General features: G+C 42.2%; 1 pseudogene; it reads right to left on the bottom strand.

The window, feature by feature from the left end:
- Positions 1-830: 830 nt before the first annotated feature.
- LOC138747195 (zinc finger protein 91-like) overlaps positions 831-20,050 on the bottom strand; it is a 119,609-nt pseudogene continuing 100,389 nt past the window's right edge.

The raw sequence follows: 20,050 nt of genomic DNA on the forward strand, positions 1-20,050 counted from the left end.
CTCCCCTTACGGGGACTGGCTGAGGGAGAGAGAGGGAGGGTTTATATTATATAAAAATCTTTTTTTTTTGTTGTTGCTATTGATTTTACATTTGTTTTAAAAGTTTTTAAATATATATTTTTAAAGAGTTTGATCCTGTTTTCATGTTTAAAGATAATTAAAAGCAACTTTTGTTTTATGTAATCATTTGTCTTGGTGAATTTCTATTACTGCTGGGTTTAGGAATCCTCTGGGCCAATGACAACTTTTTTCAAATAAAATATTTCAATAACAATTGGGTCTAAAGCAGTGATTCTCAACCTTCCGTTCCCACCCACATACCACCTTAAACAATCCCTTACTAATCACAGAGCACTGATGGCATAAAGAACAAGGTTCAGAACAACTGGTTTAAAAGCCTTTGTAAAGTGGAAACACAACTTCTATATTCTGAGTATGTTCTTTCAAGACCTCTGCGGGGTAGTCGTCAACGATCGAATGGTTTGTTCATGATACTGCAACATCCCTCTACGCTGGGATTCTCATACGAGTTGGTAGTTAATCTGAAAACAGTGTACACAGAGAATAATTGAGCTGGTTTAGGAATTGGCGATCTGTGCGCTCTGTCAACTTCTGGTACTGTAGGCAGCAAGTCCTAACCAAACACTTCACAAAGAAATTCAGGAAAGAATTTGGCAAGGTGGCCAGATTCAGTTTCTTCCTTGATTCTTAAATTGTTTCTTCTGGTCCTGGCGCCCAAATGTGAGTTCCTTCAGTAAAATAAGATTAGATCTATTTAACACAGTATTATCTCGTGGCAAGCCCCGAAGTTGCACTTCCACAAGTTCACATGAAGTTTCCAGAACCTTTTATTTTATTTTTGGACTCAGCGAATTTCTGTATGAGCAAATACAAATATATAAAAAACTTTATCTTTAAAATGAAAATTGAGCCCAGAAATGACCCGTCTGTACCTTAGAGAAAGGAAAAGAAACGGTGGACAGAGGAAGAAAAAAGTAAAGGGGAAAGAGCTGGTATAAACATTTAATACAATCAAATAAAGAAATAAAAATATTAAATTACTAATAAGGGATGAAGATTAAATATAAAATATTTAATAAATAGACTAGACTATCTGGACATTTAAATAATTCAAATAAGACTGTCAAATATCAATACATTTCTACGATTATAAGTAATTTTCTCCAGGGGTTTACAACTTTGCATTTCTATATTCCAACGATCAAGATGTAAGCGCGAATTGGATTTCCATGTTACTGCCATATATTTCCTGGCAATTGCCAAATTAATTTTAATAAATTTGGATTTATTTTTGGGGGCGTTAACATTCATTACGGCAAATTCCCCAAAAGGAACAATTGCGGATCAAGAGAGATGTCCACCCCTGTCATTTTTGTTCATATTCCCCCAAATCTATCCAAAAGGGTCTTAATTTCATGCATATCCAGGTAGAATGTATAAAAGTACCAATATCTATGTCACACCCAAAACACAGATTTGTAATTTCCAATTTCCAATGATGTAACTTTGAGGTGTGAAATAGAGTTGATGTAAAAAATTGAAATGGATCATTCTATACCTTGAATTAATAAGAGCTGTCACACTATCTAAGCATAAATTTGACCAACATTGTTGATCAATAACAATGCCCAAGTCTGATTCCCTACTCTCCAGAGATCTATGTAACCCAATTTTTGGGCTTTGGGCAGGAAATACAGAGTAGAAAGGAATGTAATTGCATTGCCCTTTCGAACGAGAATCTCCATGTCTGTGTACATTGGCAGGGCTATTAGTCAAATTGTATTTATTTTTTAGTTTCTCAAAAGACACGAGTTGCCTCTGTCGATTGTAACAACCCTCAATACATCTGATACCATTTTGGAACGAGGAGCTTAAAATATTATTCCCAAAAGTCATGGATATCATATTATTTTGAAATAAAGGCATCTTTTAAATCCCTCTTTTAGTGCCGTAAATTGTTTCATCTTGTCCCAGACATAAAATACATGCCTCAATAGAGGGTTATTTGCTTTTTTCCTGATTAGTTTAGAGTCCCATTTATATACAAATTCTTCTGCCATCTCTTCTACGTTGCTCAACCCAATTGTAACCCAGGAAAGAATGGCCATCTGATTAAAAAAGGAAGCAGCAAATCCAGTTTGCAGATCCTAATTTTGGTATCATGAATATCATTAACAGTCCGTAACTTGTCCAGTTTATCGACAATGTGAGCAATAGATTTTTTGATATTTTTCCCATAATTTTTAGATTCGTTAACACCCTTCCTCAGGTCTTTAATGTCTTGCAGAATAATAGAGAACGATTCCCTAGAGGTGGAGATTTCCTCTTTTCTTTCCACCCTTTGAACTTATTTAAAAAGAGTTTTAGGGAGGAATAAAACAAAAGAAAGGAAAAAAAATGACTTTGGGGAAAAGGAGTGGAGGTTGGAAGGATTTAAAAGGTCAGGAGCAGCTAATAGAAGCTGTTATCCCATGGGCTGCCAACCGGGAACTCCCCCGGTGCCCACATTTAAGCCCCTGCTACCCCGTTCCCTTCACCTATTTATTCGGGGATCTGTCTCATTTTTGTAACTCCTGGCAAAAGGCTCAGCCCCAAAATGCCCACCAACTTTTACTTTTTATAGATGCTGAAACCATCTGAGAATCCCGAGGTGGCAGAGCTTCAAACAATCAACTGCAAACATCAAAGGGAACTTGCACGGCAAAGTCTCGTCAAACAGTTAACGACGCTGACATCTTCTCTCTGCTTTATGATCTCAACAATGAAGCCTAGCCACAGACCAGAGAGCTGAGTTAACACCTCCTCACACAGGGAGGTGAACAGCTCTACCCAGTGCAAATTCAACAGTGGGACTGCGGAGAGGAGGAATCGGAGAATCCCTTTCCGCACCTGCTGAGAGACAATAGTCTCTCCCCGGTGTGAACTATCCGGTGCATCTGCACATGGGAGGACTCAGTGAATCCGATCCCACACAGGGAGCAGGTGAACAGTTTCTACCCAGCATGAACCCGCTGGTGTGCCTGCAGGCCAGAGAGCCGAGAGAACGCCTTCCCACACAGGGAACAGTCGAACGGTTTCTCCCCGGTGTGAACATGCCGGTGTGCCTGCAGGCTTGAGGGCTGAGAGAACCCCTTCCCGCACAGGGAGCAGGTGAAAGGTTTCTCTCCTGTGTGAACTCGTTGATGTACCTGCAGGTTGAAGGGCTGAGAGAAACCTTTCCCACATAGGGAGCAGATGAATGGCTTCTCCCCAGTATGAACCCGCTGGTGTGCCTGTAGGATAGAGGATTGGGAAAACCCCTTCCCGCATAGGGAGCAAGTGAATGGTTTCTCCCCAGTGTGAACCCGCTGGTGTGTCCGCAGGCTAGATACCTGAGAGAACCCCTTCCCGCAGAGGGAGCAAGTAAATGGTTTCTCTCTGGTATGAACCCGCTGGTGTGCCTGCAGGCTGGAGGACTGAGAGAACCCCTTCCCACACAGGGAGCAGGAAAACGGTTTCTCCCCGGTGTGAACCCGCTGGTGTGCCTGCAGGTTTGAGGGGTGAGAGAATCCCTTCCCACACAGGGAGCAGATAAACGGTTTCTTCCCATCGTGAACCCGCTGGTGTTTCTGCAGATTGGAGGGGTCAGAGAACCCCTTCCCACACAGGGAGCAGGTAAACGGTTTCTCCCTGGTGTGAACACTCTGGTGTGCCTGCAGGATGGAGGGCTGAGAGAACCTCTTTCCGCACAGGGAGCAAGTAAACGGTTTTTCTCCTGTGTGAATCCGCTGGTGTACCTGCAGGCCGGAGGCCTGAGAGAACCCCTTCCCACACAGAGAGCAGATAAATGGTTTCTCCCTGGTGTGAACACTCTGGTGTGCTTGCAGGTTGGAGGGGTGAGAGAAACCCTTCCCACACAGGGAGCAGGTAAATGGTTTCTCTCCGGTGTGAACCCGCTGATGTGCCTGCAGGCCAGAGAGCTGAGAGAACCCCTTCCCACACAAGGAGCAGGTGAATGGTTTCTCCCCAGTATGAACCCTCTGGTGCACCTGCAGCCCAGAGAGCTGAGAGAACCCCTTCCCGCACAGGGAGCAGTCAAACGGTTTCTCTCCGGTGTGAACCCGCTGGTGTACCTGCAGGCTGGAGGGATGAGAGAACCCCTTCCCACACACACTGCATTTAAAGGCTCTTTCCCTGGAGTGAATGTTCTGGTGCTTCATGAGGCTGGAGGACCCACGTGGCAGGTGAACGGACACTCGCCAGGGGGAACACACCCCTTCTCACACACGCGGCAGGTGAACGGACTCTCCCCAAAGGGAACACACCCGTGCTCCTCCAAGCCCTTGGAGGTTTGAAAGCTCTTCCCACAGTCAGGGCAGGGGAATGGGCTCCCCTAGTGGAGACATAATCGTGCTGCAGCAGTGCGTCAAAGCTGGCAAATCTCCCCACACTTGGAACAGGGGAACGGTCTCTCCCCAGTGAGAGCGCAGTGATCTCTGTCCAGCAAGTCCAAAGAAAGCCCCACTTCACCGCACACTTCACTTTGGAGTGTTTTATCTGGCTTATCACTGGTCACCTGATCCTCCACGTCAGCCAATCAACTGAAGTCCAGTTCAATAGCTGTAGAGATTCTCCCTGGAGTGATCTCTGTGCTTCTGATCCACCCCTAAATCTGGCTGATACCATGGTCCTGAGGTATCCAGTCGTTCACCCTGTGAAGAGAAGATGGTGAAGTGAGAGGGAGCAAGGCATTCTCTACAGCCAATGTTCCAGGACGACACACCCTGGAGGCAAGACCAGCTACACGACAAACCGTGGAAGTGTCCTGATCTGTGAGAAGGGTCAGTATGGACAGGTAGATACATGAGGGTGAAATTTAGCAGAGAAACAAGGGTGATACATTTTGATGGAAAGGAGAAGCTACAAACCAAGGAACATATTATGAACCCAGTGTATATTGTTATATGGGGGAGCAACATTTTAGTGAACCCGTGACGATCTGTGGGAGGGCACAAGAATTATTTCACATTTTTAAGCAGAAGGCTCAAGGTAGTTTTTGTTTCGGAGATTGAGGACCGCATTAATACCCAGAATCCTTAACAGTCCAGAAACCCTTCTGTCCAAAGAGCCTCAATGGCTCTCACATGTAAACTGTGTCCCCATGTCACTTTTCCATTGGGACGTTAAAAGGATGTGCAGCTTCCAACCAATCGGAACCACCCAATCCACCTACAGTCACACTATAGACCTGTCGCTGAATCACTCACTCCCCACTGTACAAAGGGCTCCCTGAGCAGCAATGTTGGGGGATGGGAAATGGGGTTCCTTTGCACAGACAGTGTTGGTGGCAGGAATTCAGAGGCATCCAGGAACTGAGTACGGTCAGGGGTCAGATAATGGGGTGTGGATGGGCAAGGAACGGGGAGAGTACACAGACCTGGATGTTGGCACTGTGAAACCCACTGTGAAAGAATATAATTAATTAAGGGAACAGGTTTCTGTTGTTGGGTGTAGGCTCATGAAGATTTGCTGGTGTTTGCAGATGAAGAACCATGATTAAGAATATACATGAACAAGGTTGTACAAATATTAGGTCGCACGATATGACTGAAAACAAAGCCACAAGACTATGGTGTAACTTGACAAGGATAGCTTGACAAGACCCGAACAAGATTAGTGCATCTGAAGTTGATACAACTGCATGGTTAAGATGTAACAAAAACAAGAATATCCAGATGCAAGATGAAGAACAACCAGCTCCAACAAACATGTACAGTTGCATGTAATACCCATCTAAAAATCTAAATAAGAGGAACTAAAACGCTGTATGAGTTCAGTAAGGCTCAGTGCAGGGAACGAGTGACATTGTCTACTCATAATAGGATTATCAGTACAGATGTTCACAGAACAACCGGCCCTTAAAATGCACACACAGATGAGTGCAAGAAGTTCAGCTTTTGGAGCAGATATGGGTGAAGAGAAAAAAGCACTTTCAGGACCTTCAGAATCAGAAGCACCAGCACAGACAAAGTATCGCTAACCAGTATCATCAATAAAAGAGCTGCCATCCACACAAAGGGTTAAGTCAGTCACACAGGGAGAAGAAGTTGGAGGAAAGGTTTCTCTCTCTTCCTCTGTGAAGTGACAAGGGAAACTGAAGGGGAACCAAGAATGACAGAAGCAGTCAATGCGGGGGGGCGTGGCAAAATGGCGTAAGGAACAGACATGCCTTCCAGTCCTCTCCTGACTCTTTGTTATTGTTTTGTCTATAAGTGCCCGTTAAAACTTTTTAAAAGCTTAGAAACAGTTAGAGGTGTTGAATCAGTTTCTAATGGTACAACTGCTAAAAAGAAGTAAAAAAAAACAGCAACAGATCGTTAAGAAACTGCATTTCCTGAGGTTATCTGAGCCTACCTGTTTACAAGAAGCCAGGACTCAGCGTGGAATGGATCCAGGAAGAGAGGTACAAGATTCGGCAACGGAGTTCCGCCCTTTATCGGTAGGGCTCTTTAAAGATGGCGCCTGGCAGCCCTTGGAACAAAGGGCTAGCCAGGCGCATGCACGTGAATCAACGCCTGCTGTGAGCGCTGTCAGTGAATCTTTGACAGTTAGAACAGCTGGGACGCTGCCAGCTGAAGACCCGACTCTGAAGACGCTTACCGATTGATGTAGCGGTGGCGCTACGAAATGCACCACCAGTAATGAAGACGTCAACAGACATCGATGTAATGAAGGCATTTGACATAATATGGGTTAAGGATAACCCTGGCCATCATCCTCCAGATACTGCTGAGGAGGTTGTGGCAGGGGTTTCCACACGCAGTCATACTGTAAGAAAAGCAGTTAAATCAAGGGAAGGAATAGAAGACCCTTTGGCTACACAGAAACAGCAGGATCCTATTTTGCCTGAATCTATACCAGTAGATATGCTTATTAAGAATCTTGAATCTAAGTTATCCTCTACAATAAAAGAAATAGGTAAGGCTTTAGTTCAAGTTAATACTAAGCTTAATACTTTGCTGGACATTAATACCCAACAGATGGTTGATTATGGAGCTTTTAAGCTTGAAACGAGCGAAAGACTTGATGTTTGTGACCAAGGCATAGTCGAGGTACGAGATCAAATACAAGATGTAAATAAAACAATTGAAATTTTACATATTCAGAATAAAAATTTAGCGAAAAAGGTTGATTATTTGGAGAATCAATCTAGACGGAATAATATAAAAATTGTTGGTTTGCCAGAAGATATGAAAGGATCAGATCCAAGAAAATTCTTCACTGAATGAATTCCACAAGTGTTAGGACAAGATAAGTTTCCGGAAGGCTTAATATTGGAATGTGCCCATGGAGCTTTAAGAAGAAAGCCTTTTCCAGGACAAAATCCAAGACCTGTTCTGGTTCGTTGTTTAAATTATTATGATAGAGAGACAATTTTGCGTGTGGCTATAAGAAACGCACAACAAAGAAGATCTCCTTTGATGGTTCAGAACAATCGTGTTTTTTTTTATCCGGATTTGAGTCAAGAAGTTATGTCTCAATTATGTGAATTTAATCCTGTGAAAGAAGTGTTGTGGAAAAAAGGATATAAAGCAACATTTAGATACCCTGCAGTATTGAAGATTTTTCAAGATGGCTATCAACCAAAATTTTTTGATAATCCTAAGGAAGCTATGGACTTTGCTCAATTATTGCCAATTACGCAATTTCAGGAAAGACGTAGTCCACCACGGTCTCCAAAGAGAGTGGAGACGCAAGATGGGAACCGAATTCCAAGAAGAAATGGAAACAATGGTGGTTGGAATGATAAAGTTGATTAAAAAAAAAAAAAAATTTCTGAGAAGATTTTAGACCATGATGATAGTTTAATATGAAACGGGAGTTGGGAGAGGGAGCTGGGCGGGCATCATTTTCCAGGAGTCATCAGCTACGTGTGAGTTATCTCATACCCAATACCTTGAGCGGTTGAGACAGGAGGAGGTGGTTGCAACCTCCTATCTGTTTTTTTTTCATCAATTTTTGGATTAAGGAGTGAAGTTTTTTTTTATTATTATCTTTAGATTTTTTTTCCTCTCTTTTTGTAGTTTTAGGAGGGGATAAGGGAAGGGGGTGTTTTTCTTTTCTTTTATTTTCTTTTTTTTCTCCTTCTCTTTTTCTTTGTGTTATTGTAAGTAATGTCTAAACTTAAGTTTGCCTCTCTTAATGTTCAGGGTTTAAATAATCCTATTAAGCGTAAGAAAGTACTTGCTTACTTAAAAAAATTAAAAGTTGATGTGGCTTTTTTGCAGGAAACTCATTTAACAGATAGGGAACATTTGAAACTTAAACGTGAATGGGTTGGACAAGTTTTCTATTCTTCATTTAGTTCAAAGGCGAAAGGAGTGGCAATTCTGGTGCATAAGAATTTACCATTTCAGTTACAGAATGAAGAGAAAAATGGAGGAAGATTATTAAAACTGAATTGTACAATTTTTAATGAGGCTTGGAGTCTGCTTGATGTTTATGCTCCAAATGTTGAAGATACAGCTTTTATTTTAGATGTGTCTTTATTACTTGGACAAAAAAATTCTAATGTGATGATTGGGGGAGATTTAAATGTGGTATTGGAGCCTTAATTGGACAAGTATCCAAGAGTAATTAAGAAATCTAAGATGGCAGTACAAGTGACTAATATGATGAAAGATTTGAATTTAGTTGATATCTGGCGAAGACTTAATCCTACAGAGAAAGATTTTTCTTTTTATTCTTCACGTCATAATTCCTTTTCAAGAATTGATTATTTTTTAATTTCAACACATTTGCAGGATAAGATTATATCTGTGGATTATAAGGCAAGGTTGGTCTCAGAACATTCATTATTATTATTAGAATATCAGAGTTCACAAGATGTTCAGAGAACCCCAAGATGGAGATTTAACACTATGTTATTACAAAAAGCAGAATTTATTAGTTATTTAAATAAACAAATTGAGGACTTTATTAGTAATAATGTTAATTCTGTTTCTAGTCATTTTGTTTTATGGGACGCAATGAAAGCTTTTTTACGAGGTCAAATTATTAGCTATGCATCTAAAGTAAAGAAAGAGAGAATTAGAGAGATTGAAGATTTCGAGAAAAAGATAACTGTTAGTGAAAAAGAATTTCAAAAAAATGCTACTGAAATGCAAAAGAACCAGTTAACTAATTTAAAATTAAAGTATAATGAATTACAAACATATCAATTTGAATGTTTAATGAATCGAACTAAACATAAGTTTTATGAATGGGGCGAGAAAGCTCATAAAGTTTTATCATGGCAGTTAAAAAAAAACTAATTATCCAGGATTATACCAGTAATTAGAAAAAAATTGGGTATTACTTTTAGACAAAAAGAAATTAATGAGGAATTTTGCAATTTTTATAAAAAATTATATACGTCTGAGTGTAAAGATGTAAGTAAAGATGCAATAGATTCTTTTTTGAAAAATATTAATTTGCCACAGCTGAATCAAGAAGATAGACAAGAGTTGGATAAATCTTTTACAGAGAATGAAATTGAAATGGCTATAAGAGATATGCCAAATGGAAAGGCAACCGGTGAAGATGGGTTTTCTATAGAATTTTATAAAACTTTTTATGTTGATATATCTTCTATTTATAAGAATGTAATACAGCAAATTTATAAAACTTTTCAATTACCTGAATCTTGTTCTAATGCAATAATTACGGTTATACCAAAAAAAAGATAAAGATCCTTTACAGGTATCTTCTTATCGACCAATATTGTTGTTAAATGTAGATTATAAAATTGTAGCTAAAGTTATGGCTAATAGATTGGCTCAATATTTACCTAAAATAATACATAAAGACCAAACAGGATTTATAAAAAACAGATATGCGTCTGATAATATTTTGCGACTAATTACTTTGATAAATAAATTTAAATTTCAAATGAATTATCCAATAGTGGTTTCATTAGATGCAGAAAAGGCTTTTGATAGAGTGGAATGGAAGTTTTTATTCAAAGTACTTGAGAAATTTTGTTTTGGTTCTTCGTTTATTGGATTTATAAAGGCTTTATATAATAGTCCGAAGGCTAGAGTTGCTACTAATGGACAGATCTCAGAATCTTTTGATTTAACAAGGTCTACTAGACAAGGATATCCATTGTCACCTGCTTTATTTGCTATAGTTATTGAACCTTTGGCACAGTTAATACGTCAAAATGAAAATGTTAAGGGTATGAGAGTTTTGAATGAGGAATATAAGATTAATTTATTAGCAGATGATGTTTTATTATACCTGGTGGACCCTAATATTTCTTTACCAGCAATTCAAGAATCTTTACAAAATTATCTGGCTATAAGGTAAATTGGGCTAAAAGTGAAATTTTGTCAATTTTTAAAGATGATTATTCGATATATAAAAATATTACGAAATTGAAGTGGACAAAACAAATTAAATATTTGGGAATTAATGTCAATACAGAATATCAAGATTTATATTCAATTAATTACCTTCCCTTAATAAAAAAGATTAAACTAGACTTGATTAGGTGGAAGGACTTACCTTTAGGTTTATTGGGGAGGATTAATACATAAAAATGAATATTTTTCCTCGGATGCAATATTTATTTCAATCGATTCCTTATTTAAAAAAAAAAGTTTTTTTAAGGATTTATACAAAGTAGTTAGAGAATTTTTATGGAAGGGAAAATTTCCGAGGGTAGCAATGAAAAAATTGATGTGGTACTTTCAATTTGGAGGTTTGAGATTACCCAATTTTCGATATTATTATGAGGCAGCTCAATTTAAATTTCTTAGTGCACTAATGAATATGGAGGATCTGCCCAGTTGGGCAAAGATAGAACTGGCAGTTATTTTAGAAAAATCTCCACATGAATTTTTGTTTCGATGGAATAAAAATTTGTTACGAACTTATGATGTACCAATATTGAAACATTTATTGAATCTATGGACAAGTAAACTTGATAAAATGGGGCTTAAAAATAAATGGTCTGGGCGATTGCCATTATATAATAATTAACTTGTTCCTTTTACGGTCTCCAATATCACCTTGAAACAATGGGAAAGGAAAGGAATAAAAAACTTATCTGATTGTTTTTTTGAAGGACATTTTTGTTCTTTTCAGGAATTACAAAGGAAATTTGGTATTAGTGGAAATTCTGTATTTGTGTACTATCAGTTAAGATCATTTGTAAAACAGATATGTGGTCGGCAAATGACTTTATTGCCCGAAACTAGCTTTGTGAAATATGTACTTTCAATACCAGAAAAGGGGTATATATCTGATTTGTAATGTATTTTACAAGAAAATAAAAGTAAGAAAGATTGGGATAAAGATAAGTTGAAATGGGAAAAAGATTTAGGTTCTACAATAGCTGAAGAAGCATGGATGGAAATTTGTCAAAACAGTATTCGGAAATTGATTAATGCTAGATTAGCGATGATTAATTATAATTTTATACATCAATTATATTTAACACCAGAAAAATTTAAAAAATTTGGTCTTAGTAAGTCAGATTGTTGTTTTCGTTGTGACCATACAGCCAGTACTTTTTTTACATACTGTCTGGCCCTGTGACCGATTACAACAGTTTTGGAAAGGTATTCAATCTATATTTAATAGATTATATAATATTTGTGTTGTATTAGATCCTGATATATTTTTATTAGGGAATATCCAATCATTAATTGATTCAGGATTAAATGATTATCAGATTTCTTTTATCTATTTAGCTTTAGCAGCGGCCAAGAAATGTATAGCGTCTACTTGGAAAGATAGAAATATACTAACTTTGGATAGGTGGTATTTAGAGATGAAGTCTTGTTTAATTATGGAAAGGATATCTTTTTCAATTCAAGATAAGATGTCTTTTTATAAGTTGAAGTGGACTCCATTTGATAAGTATATGCAATTAAGTTTGATTTAAGTATGTTCTTAGATGTGATATTTTAGATCTGATAAATCTTTTTATTATTTTTATTTGTCATTTTTTGTGTGTTTTTTTAATACATAATATTAATTTTACTAATTCTTCACTCTTTATTTTGGGGAGGGGAAGGGTGGGTTTTTTTAATATATATATAGATTTTTAGTTCTTGTATATGTAGGGGGGTTAAACTGAATTAAGTTAGGTTATTAATGTTGTATTGTAATTATATTATTTTATTTTATATCTTTTCTTTAAATGTAATCTTTCTTTTTATTCCTGTGAGAAAACCTTTAAATAAAGTTTTAAAAAAAGCAGTCAATGCAGGGAAAGCAGCAGGGGGAGCAGAGATACAGCAGAGCACAAACGAGGACATTGTGCACTTCAATGATCATCAGTCTGTTCCAAATCGCTTCCCTCAAACAACACAAGTGAGCCAGCCTTGACCGTGGGTTGGGATATCACGGTGATTTTTCCTGCCAGCATGGACCGGTCCTTTCTTTCTTGTGTTTTTTCTTTCCTGGTGTTTCGCACGAACCATGATCTTTGTCATCAAGCTCACTCAGCGTGTTCCTCACCCATCCTCCACCCCATCCCCCACAGGCCATACTTCTTAGCCCAGTCAGTCAGCGCTGCATTTAATCTCATCTATGTTCTTATCATATATTTTTCTCTGTATTCTCCTGGCTGCCTCGCCAAACGTCTCCTTATCTGGATCCTCTACCTTCTCTTTAATCTAGTAACTACACGACACCAAACATTATGAACTCACTGCCCAGTTATCCCCACTCTGAATAGACCAAATCCTCAGTCCAAATCCCCCAATAGTCTGAGTCCTGATTCTACCCCCAAAAGACTCAGTCCTCGACGCACTGTCCAATTCACCACCCACATAGACCAAGTCCCGATTCATTGTCAAATACCCCACCACAAGACTAAGTACCCTGACTCTCTGTTCAATTCCCCACCCCCCAAAACTGAGGCATCTGTCTCATAGACAATTCCCCAACGCCAAAGAAACCGAGTCCCTCAATCACTGTCTAATCCCCTCCTTACACCGAGTCCCTTATTCACTGTCCAATTTACCCCCCCCCCACAAAAGACTGCACCCCTCAGTTCACTGTCCAATTTCCACCCCCAAGAGAGTGGGTCCCCAACTCACTGTCCAATTCCCCATGTGAGAATTATCCAAAGTGCTGTTTCAGAAAAATGTAATAATCAGTGTTAACAATGGCTCTACAGAGATGAGACGTGAAAGAGGAAAAGGGGGGAGGGGGCGTCTGCTAGAATACAAAGGAAGGACAGTTCCTGCAAGAGATTGCAGGCAAGGCCAACTTGATATATTAAAAATCTGTGAAAGAACGGGAACATGTGACAAAGTATCATAAAAAATAAGGATAAGAATAAATAAGAGTTGGGGTCGCAAAAATCATGGGAATGGGAGAAGAAAACAAGGGTGGGCTTTAAGACAAGGAGCGGAACAGTTTTTGATAGGTTAAACTAACATATCAATTAATCAGTTAACTAACCAATTAAATTAACAAAGGAGTAGTTATGAACACAAAGAAATGTATAAACAGATTGTTGAGTATCAGTGAGTGTGCCTTCTCTGAAGGACACCCGTTCTTGCAAGAACTTTGAATAAAAGGTTATATCACGTCACCTACTGACTCTGAGAAATTATTTAATCAGTGAGCTGGGTTTCTCACAACCACCACCCAATAGACTGAGTCCCCTAATTCACTGTCCAATTTATCCTCCCCTCCCAGAGACTGATCCTCAACTCACAGTCCAATTCCCCTCCTTCCAAAAGAGTGAAGCCCATGACTCTGCATCCAATTCCCACCCCCCAAAAGACTGTCCCTAACTCACTGTCCAATTCCCCACCCTCCCAATAGATTTTCCCCTGACTTTCTGTCCAATATTCCCCCCCCTCAATAGACTGAGAGCTCTGACTCACTGTCCAATTACAAACCCCCCCTTTCGACTGATCCTCGACTCATATCCAAATGCCCCCCCCCCAACAAAAGACAGGTCCTTGACTCGCTATCCAATTCACCCCACCAATACATTGAGGCCCCTGACTCACTGTCCAATTCCTCCCCTATAGATGAGACCCCTTCTTTCTTTGGCTTGACTTCGCGGACGAAGATTTATGGAGGGGTATGTCCATGTCAGCTGCAGGCTCGTTTGTGACTGACACGGATGCAGTGGTTGCAAGGGAAAATTGGTTGGTTGGGGTTGGGTGTTGGGTTTTTCCTCCTTTGTCTTTTGTCAGTGAGGTGGGCTCTGCGGTCTTCTTCAAAGGAGGTTACTGCCTGCTGAAATGTGAGACGCCAAGATGCACGGTTTGAGGCGATATCAGCCCACTGGCGGTGGTCAATGTGACAGGCACCAAGAGATTTCTTTAAGGAGTCCTTGTACCTCTTCTTTGGTGCACCTCTGTCTCGGTGGCCAGTGGAGAGCTCGCCATATAACACGATCTTGGGAAGGCGATGGTCCTCCATTCTGGAGACGTGACCTACCAGCGCAGTTGGATCTTCAGCAGCATGGATTCGATGCTTTCAACTCTGCCAGCTCAAGTACTTCGATGTTGGTGATGAAGTCGCTCCAATGAATGTTGAGGATGGAGTGGAGACAATGCTGATGGAAGCGTTCTAGGAGTCGTAGGTGATGCCGGTAGAGGACCCATGATTCGGAGCCGAACAGGAGCGTGGGTATGACAACGGCTCTGTACACGCTGATCTTTGTGAGGCTTTTCAGGTGGTTGTTTTTCCAGACTCTTTTGTGTAGTCTTCCAAAGGCGCTATTTGCCTTGGCCAGTCTGTTGTCTATCTCGTTGTCGATCCTTGCATCAGATGAAATGGTGCAGCCGAGATAGGTAAACTGGTTGACCGTTTTGAGTTCTGTGTGCCCGATGGAGATGTGGGGGGGCTGGTAGTCATGGTGGGGAGCTGGCTGATGGAGGACCTCAGTTTTCTTCAGGCTGACTTCCAGGCCAAACATTTTGGCAGTTCCGCAAAACAGGACGTCAAGCGCTGGAGAGCTGGCTCTGAATGGGCAACTAAAGTGGCATCGTCTGCAAAGAGTAGTTCACGGATAAGTTGCTCTTGTGCCTTGGTGTGAGCTTGCAGGCGCCTCAGATTGAAGAGACTGCCATCCGTGCGGTACAGGATGTCAACAGCATCTTGATTGTTGAGGTCTTTCATGGCTTGTTTCAGCATCATGCTGAAGAAGATAGTAAAGAGGGTTGGTGCGAGGACGCAGCCTTGCTTCACGCCGTTGTCAATGGAGAAGGGTTCGGAGAGCTCATTGCTGTATCTAACCCGACCTTGTTGGTTTTCGTGCAGTTGGATAACCATGTTGAGGAACTTAGGGGGGCATCCGAGGCGCTCTAGTATTTGCCAAAGCCCTTTCCTACTCACGGTGTCGAAGGCTTTGGTGAGGTCAACAAAGGTGATGTAGAGTCCTTTGTTTTGTTCTCTGCACTTTTCTTGGAGCTGTCTGAGGGCAAAGACCATGTCAGTAGTTCCTCTGTTTGCGCGAAAGCCACACTGTGATTCTGGGAGGACATTTTCGGGGACACTAGGTATTATTCTATTAAGGAGAATCCTAGCAAAGATTTTGCCTGCAATGGAGAGCAGCGTGATTCCCCTGTAGTTTGAGCAGTTTGATATCTCGCCTTTGTTTTTGTACACGAAGGTCCTGAAGCAGCTTTCCTTGGTCCCAGCAGAGCTTGAAAAACTCATGCAGTTTGGCATGCAGAGTTTTGCCGCCAGCCTTCCAGACCTTTGTGGGGGATTCTATCCATACCTGCTGCTTTGCCACTTTTCAGTTGTTCAATTGCCTTATATATCTCTTCCTGGGTAAGGACCTCATCCAGCTCTAGCCTTGAGGGAGACCCCTAATGTTGTCTAATTACCCACCTATAGACTGATCCTTGACTCGCTGCCCCCATATGAGAATGTGGTCCCTGACTCGCTGTCTAATTCCCCACCTCTCAATAGACAGAGGCCCCTATCTCACAATCCAATTCCCAATCCCCAATAGACTGAGGCCCCAGACTCTCTGTCCAATTCCCCCCCCCCCAAAAAAAAGACCAAGTTCCTAATTCACTGGCTAATTCCCCATCCGCCAATAGACTGTCCCCTAATTTACTGTCCAATTCCCCAGCCTCTGACACGCTGACCAATTCCCCAGCCCCCAAAGGTCTGAGGTCCCTGATTCACTGTCCAATTCCCCCCCCAAAAGGCTGAGACCCCTGACTCTCTGTCCAAATTCCACCCCCCCTCCCCCCCCCGCAATGGTCTGAGGCCCCTGACTCACTAGCTAATTCCCTATCCCCTAATAGAATGAGATCTCTAACTCACTGGCCAATTCCCCAACTCCCAATAGACTGTCCTCTAATTCGCTGACCAATTCCCCCTCCCCCAATAGACTGAGGCCCCTGACATTGTCCAATTCCCAATCCCCCAATACAGTCCCAATTCGTTTTCCAGTTCCCTCCCATAGAATGAGGCCCTAAAAATCCACTGTCCAATTCCCCAGCCCCCAACAGACTGGTCCCCTGAATCACTGTCCAATTTCCCCCCCAATAGACTGAGGCCCTTGACTCGCGGTCCAATTCCAAATTTTCCCGCATAGACTGAGCTCTACCAGACTCACTATCCCATCCTTCCCACTGATAATAGGAGTCATCCTGCTTGCTGCCCAATTCCCAAATAGACTTGAGTTCAGTTCAATTGACTGAGTATCCCGAACTCACTGCCCCATTAAAATACACTAACCTCGTGCAACCCATATTCCTTCCTGCAGGTCCCATCAGGGCATTCCAGTCAACCTTGGGCAAGGGAATGTTCCACCAGGTGATTGACAGTGAGAGATATAATGCAAATTAATGCTGGATCCCTCTCTCCCTCTGTTTCTCCATCACTGGCCAGGCCACTTCCTCAGTCTGGCTTGATCCGTGATTCCTGTCTTGGGATCCTTCCGACTACACCAAATGTTGAAGGTGGACCTGAAGTTGCTCCAAAACAAATAAGAATACAGCTGTATAAACAAACTTTGAAAAACTTTACAAAGTGTGAGAAGTCTGTTACAGCAAGAAAACAGCCATGAGTTGCATAAAGGAGCTACTCGTGGCTTTAAAAAAAAAACACAGAATTTTTAGTTTCCTATCTTTAGTTTCTGGAACCACCAAAGAGACTGCTCCCTACACAAACACATTCCTTAAAATTCTCTCATGATTCATCAGTCTAAAACCACTCCAGCAAATGAGGAGTTCCATATCAGCTCCTTGAATCCTCTTTGGCCACAGGGAATCCTTCAACAGAGGATTGGAGAACGGCAAATGTAATCTCCTTGTTTAAAAAAGAATAAAAGACCAGCGAATCTAACATCAATGGTGCACAAACTAATGGAGAGGATTCTTAAGGATAGGATCTATGAGCATTTGGAGAAGTACAGTCGACTCAAGGATAGTCAGCATAGCTTTGTGAAGGGAAGGTCGTACCTCATGAGTCTAATTGAGTATTGTGAGGAGGTAACAAAAGAAATTGATGAGGGTAGGGTGGTACATGTAGTCTAAATGGATTTTAGACAGGCATTTGACAAGGTCCCCCACGAGAGACTCATCCAGAAAGTCACAAGACACATCAACTTGCCTGTGTAGATAAATAATTGGCTTGTCAGAAGAAAACAGAGTAGTAGTGGAAGGAAAGTATTCTGTCTGGATATCAGTGACTCGTGGACCCCCAGCACTTTGTGATTTTTATAAATGACCTGGATGATGAAGCAGAAAAATGGGACATTAAGTTTGCGGATGACAGGAAAGATAGAGGAATTGTAGATGGAGCTGAAGGTTGTTGTAGTTTACAAGAGGATACAGACAGGATGCAGAGTTGGATAAAAAAAGTGGAAGATGGATTTCAATCCAGATAAGTGTGAGGTGATGCATTTTGGAAGGACTAAGCAAATGATTGAGTACAGGGTTAATGGTCGGTTACTTAAGAGTGTGGATGAACAGAGGGCCTTGGGGTTCAAATCCATACATCCCTCAAGGTCACCACACAGGTTGATAGGATAGTGAAGAAGGCTGATTGGATGCTGGGCTTCATTAATAGGGGGATTGAGTTCAGGAATAGAGAGGTCATGTTGCAACTCTACAAATCTCTGGTGAGACCACATTTAGACTATTGTGTTCGGATCTGATCACCTCATTATCGAAGAATGTGGAAGCCATGGAGAGGGTGCAGAGCAAATTTACCAGGATATTGCCTGGATTGTCAAACAAGTCTAATGAGGCAAGGTTAGCAGGGCTGGGACTTTTCTCTTTGTAGCGTAGAAGGATAAGAGGAGACTTGATAGAGGCAGAGATAGGGTGGACAGTCAGCGCCCGTTTCCCAGGGCAAGATCAACAAACACAAGAGAACATATGTACAAAGTTAAAGGTGGTAAGTTTAGGGGAGACATCAGGGGTAAGTATTTTCTTAACACAGAGTGTGCCTGGAATGTCTTGCTGGGGATGGTGGTGAAGGCTGAAACATTGAGAGGAATTTAAGAGACTCTTTGACAGATGGATGAAAGGAAAATAGAGGGTTATAGGGTAGGGGGGAGGGGGTTGAGTACTTTTTTTTAAAAAGGAATAAACAGGTCAGAACATCATTGAGGGTTGAATGGTCAATACTGTGCTGTATTGATCAATGTTTTATTCTAAAGGTAAATAACAAGGAACGAACCCTAAAAGCAGTCTTCACCCCCAACAAAATGGCCCCCACCCACCAAGGCAGAAACCCCCCTCACCCACACCACCGCCAAGGCAATACCCCTTTCCCCTCCCAGTCCCCAGTGTAATGATCCCCCCACTTCCCCTCCCAGTCCCCAGTGTAATGTCCTCCCTTTCCCCTCCCAGTCCCCAGTGTAATGACCCCCCCAGTCCCCAATTTAATGTCCATCCATTCCCCTCCTAGTCCTCAGTGTAATGTACCTTTCCCCTCCCAGTCCCCCCATAATGTCCCCCCCTTCCCCAGTGTAATATCACCCCCTTCACCCCAGTCCCCAGTGTAATCACTCCCAGTCCCCAGTGTAATGTCACTCCCAGTCCCCAGTGTAATGTCACTCCCAGTCCCCAGTGTAATGTCACTCCCAGTCCCCAGTGTAATGTCACTCCCAGTCCCCAGTGTAATGTCACTCCCAGTCCCCAGTGTAATGTCACTCCCAGTCCCCAGTGTAATGTCACTCCCAGTCCCCCAGTCCCCAGTGTAAAGTCCCCCCTTCCCCTCCCAGTCCCCAGTGTAATGTCCCCCCCCTTCCCCTCCCAGTTCCCAGTGTAATGTCCCCCCTTCCCCTCCCAGTCCCCAGTGTAATGTCCCCCCTTTCCCCTCCCAGTCCCCAGACTAATGTCCCCCTTTCCCCCATCCCCAGTGTAATGACCCCCTTCCCCTCCCAGTCCCCCGTGTTATGTCCCCCCTATACTCCAGTCCCCACTGTAATATCCCTTTCCCTTCCCAGTTAATGTAATGTCCCCCCTTTTCCCCAGTGTAATATCCCCCACTTTCCCCTCCCAGTCCCCAGTGTAATGTCCCCCCTTTCCCCCATCCCCAGTGTAATGTCCCCCCTCTTCCCCCCAATCCCCAGTGTAATGTCCCCCCTATTCCCCCAATCCAGTGTAATGTCCCCCCTTTCCCCCCAGTCCCCAGTGTAATGCCCCACCCCACAGTGAACAGCGGACAGGGTGATAATAGGGACAGGGCCGATAGGAGAGCTGCCCTTGTTGAGCCCAAATTCCTGCCGGGAAGAAGGGCCCCGTCTCCGGGCCTTTGGACCCAGTGAAGTTGGGCCCAATGTGGGTTTATGTGGCTCAGACACAACCAACAACCGACCCAGTCACAGCCCCACGGATCAGCGGCTGCCCCTCGGACCACCCGCTCCCATCGCCAAGTAAATTCAAGCTCTTACACATCGACAGCGCTGACTCGCATCAAGGACCAGCGAAGCCTCCTTCCCCACAGCACAGAGGGACTAACATGGCCAGACCGACATGTGATCAGAAAGGACCAATCACATCAACGCTCAACCCGACCTGCACATACAAAGGGCGGCCAGCAGGTGGTGATGTGT

Source organism: Narcine bancroftii, chromosome 1 (genome assembly GCF_036971445.1).
Source record: "Narcine bancroftii isolate sNarBan1 chromosome 1, sNarBan1.hap1, whole genome shotgun sequence".
Taxonomy (NCBI): domain Eukaryota; kingdom Metazoa; phylum Chordata; class Chondrichthyes; order Torpediniformes; family Narcinidae; genus Narcine; species Narcine bancroftii.